Source organism: Vigna unguiculata, chromosome 3 (assembly GCF_037176805.1).
Source record: "Vigna unguiculata cultivar grain cowpea cultivar isolate G323 ecotype 2 chromosome 3, ASM3717680v1, whole genome shotgun sequence".
In the NCBI taxonomy this organism is placed as follows: domain Eukaryota; kingdom Viridiplantae; phylum Streptophyta; class Magnoliopsida; order Fabales; family Fabaceae; genus Vigna; species Vigna unguiculata.
In genome coordinates this window covers 27,826,035-27,840,398 of record NC_140794.1, presented here as the reverse complement: position 1 = coordinate 27,840,398, position 14,364 = coordinate 27,826,035, and the positions used below count along the sequence as shown (strand labels likewise).

Here is a 14,364-nt window from a genome sequence, read left to right as displayed (position 1 = left end):
CGCTTCAAGGTAATGTGTTCTAACTTATTATATAGGTAAACTAAGTTGTTAATTACTACTCCATACTTAATATACTTATAATGTATTATATGTTTAAATTGTGTTGTTATAGAGGAGAGTTCAGTGGGCACCAGGGCATGAAATTGCAATTAAGAGAAATTTCAACAGCAGAGCTTCTCATCGTTTATCTATGCTGTTTAGAGACGCCAGAACGGCTAGAGAAAGGCCAGAATGGATTCCTAATGATGTGTGGACAAGGCTGCCAGAACATTGGAATTCTCCAAGTTATCGGAGCAAATGTCTTGCAGCAAAAAAGAATAGGGCTTCTGAAATGGATGGGGCCCTACACACAGGTGGATCCATTACCACTTACGAGTATGCCCTTCGTATGGTATACACCTTAACTGTTTGTATTTGTCACATTTGAACTACATTTTTTAGAGTTTGAAATCAGATCAAATCTAACATAACAAAATATTTTGTTGCAGGCACGTGAGTTGGGACGACATGTGTTTCTTGATGAAGTCTTTCAGCAGACACATATACGGAAGGATACTGGCGAGTATGTGGATGAGAGGTCTAGGAGGACAAATGTAAGTCTATTTTACTATTCAATATTATTTACTCTTAAACTTATATATGTATCCCACCACATAATAATAATTGTTCATTTTTTACTTACAGGAAGAATTTCAGACTAGGCTTTCTCAAGTTAGATCTGAGGTTTCCTCATGTGCTGATGGAACACAAGAGCAGTCCTCTGCTGATCCTACACAGGATGAGAATATCAGGACTAGGTGTTGGATTGAGACAGTAGGAGGAAAAAAGAAAGGAAGACTTTATGGGGCTGGTCAACTAGTTTCAAAATATACAGGTTCAAATGAAAGCAACCAACTACCACCTTCTTTCTCTTCTAATATTGAGGACCTCAGTAATATTAGGCAGCAGCTTTCACGTAGCCTAGAGGAAAATGAGCAATTGAGGTCCGAGTTTCGATCCTTTCAATCACTACTCCTGCAATATCTCCCCCCTGATGCTCAGGCTCGTCTTCAACAGCCATAGACACCACAACCAAACCCTACTCAACAGAACTCTGAAATTCCTCAACCCCATTCTCAGCAACCAAATAATGGAGAGGATCTAAATGAAGAATCTTCTCCTGATTACGAAGATTATTAGCTCTTCATGTCCTTAAGAAATAATTTCTTCAGCATGTACTTAATAAACTTGTGTACAATTATGCTTACTTGGTATTGATCGTGCTTATGTAACATTTGGCAAACATATTCCTATGCTACATATTATTTTCCATGTTTTATAAATAGTGTGTCATATTTTCCATGTTTTATATTATGATAGAGTTTGATAATGATATCATATTTGATATAATGGAATGCTGGAATGTTTGAATGTTGAATTGTCTGTGTTGGAAATTTTTATATGCAGGTATTGTGGAATGTTAAACTAATAAATAAACCTAAACCAAATTTAAGCATTTACCGACGGATTATTGACGACTACATATGTCAGAAAAAGCATACGTTCATCCGTTGTCATTACCAACGGATGGACCCGTTGGTAATTACCGATGGTGTTATCCTTCAGTAATTACCTACGGATGGATCCGTCAGTAATGGCAGCGGATGAACGTATGTTTTTTCTGATGGATTTAGCCGTTGGTAATTACCGACGACACGGTCCGTCAGAAATGGTCGACGGTTTGATCAACAGATGCCTCCGTCGGAAATTACCGACGAACTTTCGAAATTCAACGATAAAACATCATGACCGACGGATTTGTGGTATTACCGATAGATTATGATCGTCGGTAATTACCGTTTTTCTTGTACTAAATAAAGGACTTAACTCATTAATTATCCTTTTAATTAAATTTTATTTTCAAACATAAATTTATTATTAATTTAATAAAGTTATATTAATAATAATAAAAAATTGGGAAATTTTTTTCTTAAACATAATTTTATAATGAATTTAATCTAAAAATATTAGTAATAAAAAAAAAAAACTTAAGGTCTTCTTTGTCTAGAAATCTAAAACATTTATTTTACTTGTTTTACCGGACCTTATGCCCATTCCAATAATATACCATGGCAAATTATATTCATTACATTAGGAAAATTTTACATGAACCTCTCTTATTTTTTTATACCCTTCCAACACCAATTAAGCAATAATATTTTCTACTTTTTGTAGTTGGTTTTTCTTAAACCATTCCATATTTTAATATAAAAGCATTATTTGATTGGTGTTGGATAGCCATTTAGGAAAAGACGAGTGCTTGTGTATCTCTGTTATACAATGAAGCGGGCAGAGTCTAGATCCTAGGAGAAAGATGAACCTGCAATGGATATTTCATTACCACTGTTAACTCTTGTTTCTCTGACAAATCGACATCCCCTCCCTCTGGAGCCTTCCACTCAAAATTCCAAACCAAATTAGCCACAAAGTACTCCAAATGAAGCAACGCCAGATTATAGCCAGGGCAAATCCTTCTCCCAGCACCGAACGGCATCATCTTGATCTCTTTACTACCAGTAATGTCAAACCCTTCATCATTCATAAACCTCTCTGGCTTAAACGCCATTGGATCCTCCCACACCTTAGGGTCCCACCCCATCTCTGCCACCATGAAATTCACTGTCCCATTCTTAGGGACCAAGTAATCGTTAAAAACCACGTCCTCACTCACTGCATGCGGTAGCACAAAGTGCCCAGGTGGGTGACGCCTCAAACCTTCCAAAATCACAGCTTTCAGATAAGGCAGTTTCTGCAACTCCTCCTCTTTCACTTCCCTCTCTTCTCTCTCACCCAACACCTCCCTTATCTCATCCACCACCCTCTCTTGCTCGTGCGGGTACTTCACCAAATTCGCCATGATCCACTGCAACACAGTGGAAGTCGTATCCGTGCCCGCGTTTAAAAACTCATTACACAGCGTCACAATCTCCTCTTCGTTGAGCTTTCGTTTCTCCTCGGGCCACTGTAAATCCAACAAAGTATCAACATACGAAACAACACCTTCATTCTTGCCTTGCTTTCGCTTTTGCTTCCTCGCTCTTATAACAGGAGCCAAAACATCCTCTTGCTCCTTCCGAAGCCTCAGCAACTCCTCCCAGAGTTTGCGGAACAAAACGCGCGTGACTCTGGGCCAGAAATTGAGGATGTTGAAGCTCTTAAGGCGCACAACCATCTGGCGCTGCACGCGCTCGATGTCTCTGACTTTGCCATCGTCGAGTCGTTCCCCGAAGCACATGAAGACAAGCAAGCAGAACATGGAGTATTGGAAGTGGTCGATGACTCTGACAGAGTTGTTGGAATGGGAGTGGGATTTGAGGTGCGTGAGGAGGGTGTGGAGCACCCAGTTGCGAATCCCAGAGAAGGACTTGATGCGGGAGTGGTGGAGAATCTGGGAGGTGAGGTTGCGGCGGAGGGTGCGCCAGGTGGCGCCATAGGAGGCGGAGTTAATGTTGTGTTGATGGGTTGTTATGATTTTGGCGGTGGCGAGAGCCTTGGGGCGATCGGAGAAAAGAGAACCATTTTGGACGAGGGCTTGGTGGGCGAGGGTACCGTTGGCGATGAATATAGCTGGTTGAGATCCGATGCGGATGGTGACGATGGGGCCAAACTTGGCGTGGAGGTTTCGGAGAATTGGCTCGCGTTGGCTGAAGGATTTGAGGAGCCATTGGATGCTTGTGAGGATCGGGATGTGAAGAGGGCCCGGAGGGGTGTTGATGGTTTTGGTTTGAAGGGAGAATATGGCTCTTACGATGACACAGACGCACGCTGAGACTACGATGATGAACCAGGCTTCCATCACCTTTCCACCAGAATGAGACCAGTGTTGTAGTGTTGTTGTGTTGTTGCAGATAAATGAGATTTTATATCAAAATTATAAAAATAAATAAATAAATAATAGCGATATTTATACAGTAAAAAAAAAAAAGATACCTTTTGTTTATAATTTTTATGAGAATAAGAAAAAGGTAATGAGTGATTTGAAGATAAAATTAAGGTTCTGAGAAATAATATCCATCTAATACAAATCATGTCATAGTTTTATTTTAAAATAGTTTGGGAAGAATTAGTTCACCCTAACTTTTTCTATACTTTATTTGATACTTCAAAAATATATTATTATATTTTAAAATTCTAACATTTTATTATTAAAAAGAATTATAAAATGGAAATAAGAGAAAAAAGAAGTGTAAAAAATATAATTTTCTGTTATAAAATTAGGTAAAAACATGTGTTGCCACTGGTGTCGAGTTTTGCTATCACTCTACAACTGTGACCTGGCAACAATTAACACGTCGAAAAGACATAATTGTCATTGGTCTCCAAATTTGATTAGCAAAATGATCTAGAGCACTTGTAGGAGGGAACGGAGGTAGAAATCGTTGAAGGGGTATATATGTTTTTCTTCTTTTTGGGAGATGATATATTGACAAAAAAGTTTTGACAAACTTTTTGTCAAATAACTATTTTTGATAAAAAAAACCCTAAAATTTTATTATTTTATTATCTTAACCCTAGCTTCCATTTTATTTAATTGCTCTTGAGTTGTAAGTTAATTTCAAAATTTGAAGGACCAAGGCCCCTTTTAGGATTCCTTGCACTTGCAACAATCGTGAATGGGAGGGTTCTGTTCGTGGTTGCCTTCTTTGGTGCTATGCTTCATGGATGGGAATGAACGAAGAAAACTCCAATTTCGGTGAAGATAACACTCTAAAATGGCACGCCTGCTTTCGTGATTGGACGAGAGAGCCACCACCAAAATCAAATTGATTCTTCCTCACAGGCTTCGTGGGTGGGAGGCTTGGTGGGTGCAAAGGAATAGGGTTCAAAAATGACAGCTGGGTTTCGAGAAGTCGGTGCAAAGGAATGGGGTTTGAAATTGGCAGTCGGGTTTCGAGAAGTGGGTGCAAAGGAATGAGGTTCGAAAATGGAAGCTGGGTTTCGAGAAGTTGGTGCAAAGGAATCCACACACAGAATACACATTCACTTTCATCTGTGAGTTGGCCAACTTAAAATTAAATTGAAAATCAAAATTGAAATGCCACACCCTGACGCCACTTCAGGTGGTAAAGAAAAGTGGTAAAACTTAGGAGCCAACAAGTCGACGATTGGGTCACCTGTTGTCAATTCTCCTAAAACTATGATTAGTCTCAAGTACAATTGTCATTCTTTGTCTTAAGCTTAAGAAGAGAAAAGTTTAGAAATGAAAAATCACAACGGTTTTTTTTAGAAGTTTTCATAATGGTTATAAAATGTAAAAAAAAAAAATTATATTAAAAAACTACAACTATCATGGCTATAATTGTCGTTGAAGAATCTATATAACGACAATTTTGACTACAATCGTCACTAAATATGAGTTTTTTTTTTTTCTTAAATACAATATTTGCAATTTCATCTTATCACAATCTTGTTAGATAGTTCACACATTCAGACAGATCAAAAACATTCAAACAACCGGTTTAAATGATTTAAAGATCTCAAAAGTTAAACAAATAAATAACTAATATATATAAAAGTATTACAAACTAACTCTAACTCAATCTACTCTATATTCTTATATCTAAGAAGGAAATTGCTCACGCTTGTTGAACATAAGCTAATGCATTTTCATCGAATGGTTGTTTGTCTTTAAAATTCTGCAAAAGTGAATTAAAGTTAAATTTAGTACATGAAAGTTAAAAATGGGTTTATATATATATATATATATATATATATATATATATATATATATATATATATATATATATATATATATATAGAGAGAGAGAGAGAGAGAGAGAGATAGAGATAGATAGATAGATAGTATATTACCTCATTCTAATCACTTTGATAATTAGCTTGAACAATGGTTGTCATCCATTGCATGACGTAATAGTCACACTCATAACTCCAATTTGTTTATTTCACTACACCCATAGTAAAAGTATTTAGGTCAATTAAATGATAATACAAAAGTAAATGAATGATACAATATAAATACTTTGAGGGAAATCCATGTGACATTTTTAGTGTTGGCAATTGATTTACCACTCAATATACTATGTCCATTAAAAGCACTGAAATTAAAACATTCAATGTTAGAAAACATGACATTATGTATTGAAGGTCAATGTAGTAGTAGTAGTTGTTTCATAAAATAGACTTACGTATCTACTATATTTTAAAAATAAGGGGGTGGGGAGGGGGGGAGGGGGGGCTTTCTATGCAAAGAGAAAAACTAAAAAGTGGTACGTTCTAGTACTCATAGAACTAGCAATTGTCAATGACGATTGCATTATTAGTTAATATATATTTAAAATGCCAAAATTATACGTTAAAAATAATGATAAACTTACTTATTTATGTATAGAGCAAGGTAAACTTGTTTCTTTCGCTGCATTATGGTTAGTGATGTAGTTTTTTGTTTCTAGATTCCTGTTATCCATTGGAAAGAGTCTATAAACCCATATGTGTCATCCTTTCTTGCTTCCAAACACAAACCACGCAAGTAGCTAAATTTGATACATTAATAACACATGTGTAATAAGGTAACAAATAAAAATGATTTTAAAAGTAAACTTACATCATCCATAATTGCACAACAAATATTTTTAACTCCTCATCATATCTTGGTAAGATCTCCATCAAATCAGATTTATATATGAACAATGGAAGCTCGTTGAATTTGCCCAAAATAGGAGCATCCTAAGGAATCACCGCTCGCTTTTTGCCTATGGTTGCAACTAACCTTCGTCAATGTGGCTAGTGGATCCTCCAAATTATTTTTTGATACATGCAACTCTATTTCATGTTGCTACACAAAACATACATGACATTAGTTAGGATACTATATACTACATATGTAACAATATTAGTGGAAATACAATCTAATTCAATGTGTGGTGTAACCAATTCAATCTGTGTTGTCATCCTTATGAGATGTTTCAGCAAGGTTTGCGATGCTTGTGATACAATACCAAAATTCAATGTCGATATAGGAACTACAACATCACCATAAAATACAATCTCCACCATAAGCTTTACCAAATGAGAGAGGAGACCAATGTGTACAACTCACATCAACCAATGTGCACAACTCACATCAACCAATGCCAATGTACACCTTGTTTCTACGTTAGCGATATAAACATCATTACTCAGCGTCGTGGTTTGTCGTTTTTGCACTAGTGGGGAAAAAAATAGGGTTTGGAGACAACCCTTAAAGGAAAGGAGAAATGGGAAAAGGGGTGGTGCGAAAGAGGAAAAGAGCAACAATAAAAAATTTTGGGTGTGTTTGGATTGGGGAGTGTATTTGAGTGAGAGTGAGCAAATGGATTTGAGGGGATGTAAAGAAGATTTTGTTATTGTTTTGATTAAGGGATAGATAACGTGATTTAAGTATATTTGAGATGAAAATTTGTGAAAATTTGTGTATGATGTGATAAATATCATAGATTATAAAAATATTTTAATGAATAAAAATAGATAATTACCATTTTATCCTCGAAAATAAATGTGATATAATTTAAATTTTAAATGTAAATAATAGAAATGTTATTAAAATTAAATTAAAGTTGACATTTATAATTAAAATAAATAAAACTGGGAAGATAAAATTAAAATTAAAATTAAAAAGGAATTGTAGGAAAAAAATTTAAATACATTTTTTTTTAAATACTATGGTGGTGCTATGTTTCACATCCATTAAACAAAATATACCCATTTAACAACTTATAATTGACAACTTAAACTATCTACCCCATTAAAATTCATTTAATAACTTAAATAAGAATATTTTAATTATATTTATTTTATTTTACTTTATTTTAAAATATGTAGCAAAATGAAATGGCTGTAATTTTTCTAAGGCTATGAAAGTATTATTTTCCTTACACCTAAAATGCATTTCTTGCCATCCACTACACCCATATTCCATTTTCTCTCTCGGAATCCAACCCATATTTTCTATTCCAAATAAATGCACCCAAGTGAGACTTTGTGCATAACTTGAAACACATGGCTTATGGTAGAAAGGGAGAACACATGCACATTAATGTCTTTGTGATAGATTTATTCTTTTTATTTTTCCTTTTTATTTGAATTACAAAGATCCTAACCTAAGTGACAACTATTAATGCCAGACTAGAGGGAATTAAAAAAAATGTCTAATGGCCACAAATTCATTAAGGAGAGGTCTATATAATTTTTGGAATGCAAAATCTTTCTTCTATAAATTAATATAATGTGCTTTTTAGCATGGTTTATATCTTTCTTTTAATTTTTTTTCTCACTTGCATAATTGCTTTATTATTGCATATGTTGAATGCATTTTTACGCACTTGCATTTTTTCTTACATTCACTTGACTTTCTTCGATGCTAATTGTCTTTAAATTCACTAGGTTTGGATAAAATGAGTTTTGAATGAAATTTGGTGCTAAATTGGTTTTTTAAGCTTTGATTATATTTTTTGGACATTTTAATGTGTGTCTGTGTAGCTAAAGCAAACTAAACTCATGACTAACCTATAGAAGATACAAGGGTTAATTCCAATGTCCTATAGATGTTGCATTTGTGACCAATTTGGTGATTTCCCAGTTACAAAAAGAAAGCTAAAGACCTTGAGCTTGATGATAAATGAAGTTGGAAAATTCAAAAGATGATAAAAGACAAGAAAAAGTCGAAATTGAGACAAATGAATGAAAGTGACCAAATTGATATTTTCTTATAAAAATAAAGATAAAAAACATAATTTAATCTAATAATAATAAATAATGATAATAATAAATAATTATATATTAATTTTAATAACACGAAAAAAATATTAATCTTACATTTTAATTTATTAAAAATTATTTTTATATATGTCATTAATCAAATCTTTCACAAACTTTCGTAAACTTTATATTTTAAATCTATTCACTTTCTCTTCCAAATTCCTTAAAAGACATAACACAAACTTAACATTCAAATCTATTCAAACTTATTTGCACATCCTTTTTCAAATTAATTTTCGCAAAAGAAATCACTCCTATGACATTATATTTTTACCCAATTTCACTCTCTTGTTCAATAATTATAATTCTTTTTAACATTTTTTAAATCTTAAAGCTTCACTGATAAATGAAAAAAAAAATTTATTCTATTTTTTGCTAGCTTCACATTCAATGTCTAGTTCATACATTGTCAAGCTTCAAATTAAAGAGGATAGAAAAAAATATCTTCAATAAGCAGTCAATTAATGTAACATTAAATGGTTTATGAAATTAATTAACTTTGTGTTTGAATAAAGAATTTTACAAATTTTTTAAATATTTAAATACATTAAATTTAAATTGTTTTTATTATAAAATGTTTAATTTTTGAAATATGTTATTTAAATAGGATAATTAAAATTTGTTAAATAATAACTTTTTTTTTGTTAGTTAAAGAATTTAAATATCACTACATGAAAAACTTTATAAAATTAAAAACATTATTACTAACGCTAGTGACAACGGTAAGAAAAAATCCCTGTAGACGATAATAATAAAAAAAATCACTAGATCTTTATTGAAAAAATAATCCTACTAATATGTCTTAACCTGTATTGATAAATATTTTATAATACCAACTAAACAAAATTACAATTTTATACTTTTATAATTTTAAAATTTTAAAATTTTATAATTGTATATTTTTATATTTTTATATTTTTATAATTTTATAATTTTATAAATTTATAATTTTATAATTTTATAATTTTATAATTTTATAATTTTATAATTTTATAATTTTATAATTTTATAATTTTATAATTTTATAATTTTATAATTTTATAATTTTATAATTTTATAATTTTATAATTTTATAATTTTATAATTTTATAATTTTATAATTTTATAATTTTATAATTTTATAATTTTATAATTTTATAATTTTATAATTTTATAATTTTATAATTTTATAATTTTATAATTTTATAATTTTATAATTTTATAATTTTATAATTTTATAATTTTATAATTTTATAATTTTATAATTTTATAATTTTATAATTTTATAATTTTATAATTTTATAATTTTATAATTTTATAATTTTATAATTTTATAATTTTATAATTTTATAATTTTATAATTTTATAATTTTATAATTTTATAATTTTATAATTTTATAATTTTATAATTTTATAATTTTATAATTTTATAATTTTATAATTTTATAATTTTATAATTTTATAATTTTATAATTTTATAATTTTACAATTTTATAAATTTTAGAATTTTATAATTCTACAATTTTATAATTTTATAATTTTATAATTTTATAATTTTATAATTTTATAATTTTATAATTTTATAATTTTATAATTTTATAATTTTATAATTTTATAATTTTATAATTTTATAATATTATAATTTTATAATTTTATAATTTTATAATTTTATAATTTTATAATTTTATAATTTTATAATTTTAAAATTTTATAATTTTATAATTTTATAATTTTATAATTTTATAATTTTATAATTTTATAATTTTATAATTTTATAATTTTATAATTTTATAATTTTATAATTTTATAATTTTATAATTTTATAATTTTATAATTTTATAATTTTATAATTTTATAATTTTATAATTTTATAATTTTATAATTTTATAATTTTATAATTTTATAATTTTATAATTTTATAATTTTATAATTTTATAATTTTATAATTTTATAATTTTATAATTTTATAATTTTATAATTTTATAATTTTATAATTTTATAATTTTATAATTTTATAATTTTATAATTTTATAATTTTATAATTTTATAATTTTATAATTTTATAATTTTATAATTTTATAATTTTATAATTTTATAATTTTATAATTTTAGAATTTTAGAATTTTATAATTTTATAATTTTATAATTTTATAATTTTATAATTTTAGAATTTTATAATTTTATAATTTTATAATTTTATAATTTTATAATTTTAGAATTTTAGAATTTTATAATTTTATAATTTTAGAATTTTAGAATTTTATAATTCTATAATTCTATACTTGTATAATTCTACAATTTTATAATTTTATAATTTTATAATTCTATACTTGTATAATTCTATAATTTTATAATTCTATAATTCTATAATTGTATAATTGTATAATTTTATAATTTTATAATTTTATAATATTATAATTTTATAATTGTATAATTTTATAATTTTATAATTGTATAATTTTATAATTTTATAATTTTATAATTTTATAATTTTATAATTTTATAATTTTATAATTTTATAATTTTATAATTTTATAATTTTATAATTTTATAATTTTATAATTTTATAATTTTATAATTTTATAATTTTATAATTTTATAATTTTAGGAACTCGTTACAGTTGACCACATAAGATAATAAATTAACTTATGTGCTCAACTTTATTGACTAATTTATTTGGGTTGGTTTCTCTTCAATGTATCATAATTTATTGGGATAATAAAGCATTCATCTATATCGCTTCAAAATTCAACTGCTCATCATTAATGTACAGAGAAAATTGAAATAATTTATTTCATTGTAAGGGAGGAAATGAATCTAGAGGCCATCAAACTTATTTATATTTTATCTTATGGTCAATTAGTTGATTAGCATAATAAGAATATTCAAACCATCGTAATGAAGTTGAAAATTCATAGCATGTCCTCTCCACCCGGGATATAGAGACACTTTAATCAGTTTGAATTGGCTAAACAATTATCAATTTTGTGTACTAATCAAATTTAATTCTTTTATTTTAATTTATTAAAAAATATTATGAAAACGTTTTTAAATAATTCGATTTTAATACTAAAAATAATTAATTGTCATAATTTATATATTAATTTACAAATTAAAACTTATTAGTAAATAAAATAATGTTTATTATAAATAAAAATTATAATTAATTTTTAAATTGGTAACTAAAATTATTTTTATTATAAATTTATATTTTGGTCACTAATATTAATTATTAAGATTTTGATTATTAAAAAAATTAATTTTTAAATTAATTATTACCAAAATTAATTATTGTATATGTGACATCCCATTTACATAGATTGATCTATTAAATAAAACATCTCATATTCATAATAATAGAAAACAAAGCAATTGATGAAAAATCATAGTCAAGGGGTGCACTTTTACAGTCATCCATAAGAGTACTTGGAAGGGGTTCTTAGGCATATAACCATGCCATAGCCAAGACAGAATCAACAAGGTTCACAGTCATGCAAAAGAAAAGCTCGTAGAGCTAGGAATTACAAAAGCACTAGGGCCATATAATACTCCTGAGAGGCACACAAACAGATCCCCTAAGCTGCGCCACTGCCACCACCAGGCCTACTCCCAGAATTTCCTCCATCTGCTCCCACCAAGGGTGATCATCGCAAAAGAGAAAACATAACAAGAACATAAACAAAAATGCAAGGGTAAGCTAGCGTATTAAGAATTTTATCATGGCATAACAGACAAGTACTTAAACAGTCCAAACATGCAACACCGTAGGCACAGAGAATCATGTTATAACAAACAAGTTGGACCCTATGACTCAATTATCCGGATACATATGCTAAGATCGGATTCACTGGACGCTTGCACTTGTGGTGGCCTCTACTACTCTGCAGAGCCATTGCCAATGGGTTTCACCCTACCACCGTCGCTCAAAACGCAGCGCCTTGCCTGGGCGAGTGCTCGAGGCACAACCCTGAGCGAGTTGCTGGTATTCTCGCTAGGCGAGAATATCAGTTCTCCCCTACTGTTCCACGCATGCAAGGCATAAAAAGACATAGAGCAACTTCTAGAATGTAAGCCACTCATTCACACATGATTAATATACCATTCAAGCAACCAAAACCCAGAATAACTCGCAAGCATAAACAAATAAATTTAGAACTTGAAAACCCAGCTCCCCTTACCTCTGTTTTGAGTACCAAAAGAAACCAGACCCTAATTAAGCGGGTATCACAGTTCCAAGAGCTAGAGTAGAGCTGAAACATGAAGATCCATACAAAATGAGGTTAGGAATCTTAACCCTAACTTGACCAACGTGCTCAACAGTGAAAAAGGGTGAATAAATGGACGAAAACTCTAGAGCTCGACTTACCAGGAGGTACAAGATGGGTTTTGCTAGTTTGGAGACGGGAGAAGATCGTGTGCCCTAACAGAGCTCTAACTGGAGAACATACGAGGAACAAAAGGTTGGTTTCTGAAAATGAGACAGACAGCAAAGGTTTAGGGGCTAGCAAGAGCATTGGGTCCCCTGGAAGGGTTGTCTTGGGCCTACGAAGAGGCCAGGCCCAAACACATAAAACTGAAAATGGAGCTTACAATATCTCCCCAACAACAAAATTTTTCGTCCTCGAAAAATTACTTACCAAAAAAGATGTTGATAGGAACTCCTCATGTCTTCCTTTAGCTCCCAGGTAGAATCACCCGTCCTCCGGTCCCAGATGACCTTTACAAGACTAGTGGCTCTTCCCTTGCGCTCGGGCTGTACCACTACTCGGAGATCCTCCCTGACTTGCACATCCTCCGCCTCCAACACATGTAATGGGTCAAAAACATACTTCTGTAGTTGTGAGACATGGAAAACTAGGTGTAGATTAGCCAACTAGGGTGGCAATGTAATCTCATAAGCCACGGGCCATATCCTCCTCAAGATCTGATACGGACCCAAGAACTTAGGAGACAACTTCCTTGAGTGGATAGCCCTCCCCACACCAATGGTTCGGGTCACCCTCAAGAACACATGCTCCCCAGCCTCAAACTCTAGGGGCCTCCTCCTCTGGTATGCATAGGCTTTTTGCCGACTCTGAGATGCTTTCAACATGTCCCTCACCAACTGCACCTTCTCTGTGGCTTTTTGCAACAACTCAGGTCCTACCAAAATCGACTCGCCATCCTGGTACCAACATAAGGGAGTCTTACACCTCCTCCCATACAAAGCCTCATAAGGTGTCATCCCTATACTCATCTGGTAACTATTGTTGTAGGTGAACTCCACCAGCGGTAGCACCTCATCCCAACTGCCAAGGTGGTCCAAGATACATGTTCTCAACAAGTCCTCTAAGGACTGAATCACCCTCTCTGACTGACCATCCATCTAAGGATGATAGGCAGAACTCATCCTCAGCCTGCTACCCCATAGCCTCCTGTAGCGTCTACTAGAATCTGGAAGTGAACCGGGGGTCCCTGTCGGACACTATGCTACTGGGCACTCCATGAATTCTCACTATCTCTCAAATGTAGAGCTAGGCCAACTTGGCCATAGACATTCTGAGATTCACTGCCAAAAAGTGAGCACTCTTCGTTAGCCGATCCACCACCAC

The 14,364-nt window shown here is 30.9% G+C and overlaps 1 long non-coding RNA gene and 1 pseudogene across 1 annotated transcript; both read right to left on the bottom strand.

Moving 5' to 3' along the window:
* Positions 1-2,104: 2,104 nt before the first annotated feature.
* Positions 2,105-3,916, bottom strand: LOC114177554 (cytochrome P450 89A2 pseudogene; annotated as a pseudogene).
* A 1,585-nt stretch (positions 3,917-5,501) lies between these two features.
* LOC146887660 (uncharacterized) lies at positions 5,502-6,495 on the bottom strand. The gene is made up of 3 exons (XR_014993410.1): positions 6,375-6,495; positions 5,851-5,945; positions 5,502-5,675 (listed from the first exon to the last, which is right to left on the bottom strand). It is a non-coding gene; the product is annotated as an uncharacterized LOC146887660 (long non-coding RNA).
* Between the last annotated feature and the right edge of the window lie 7,869 nt (positions 6,496-14,364).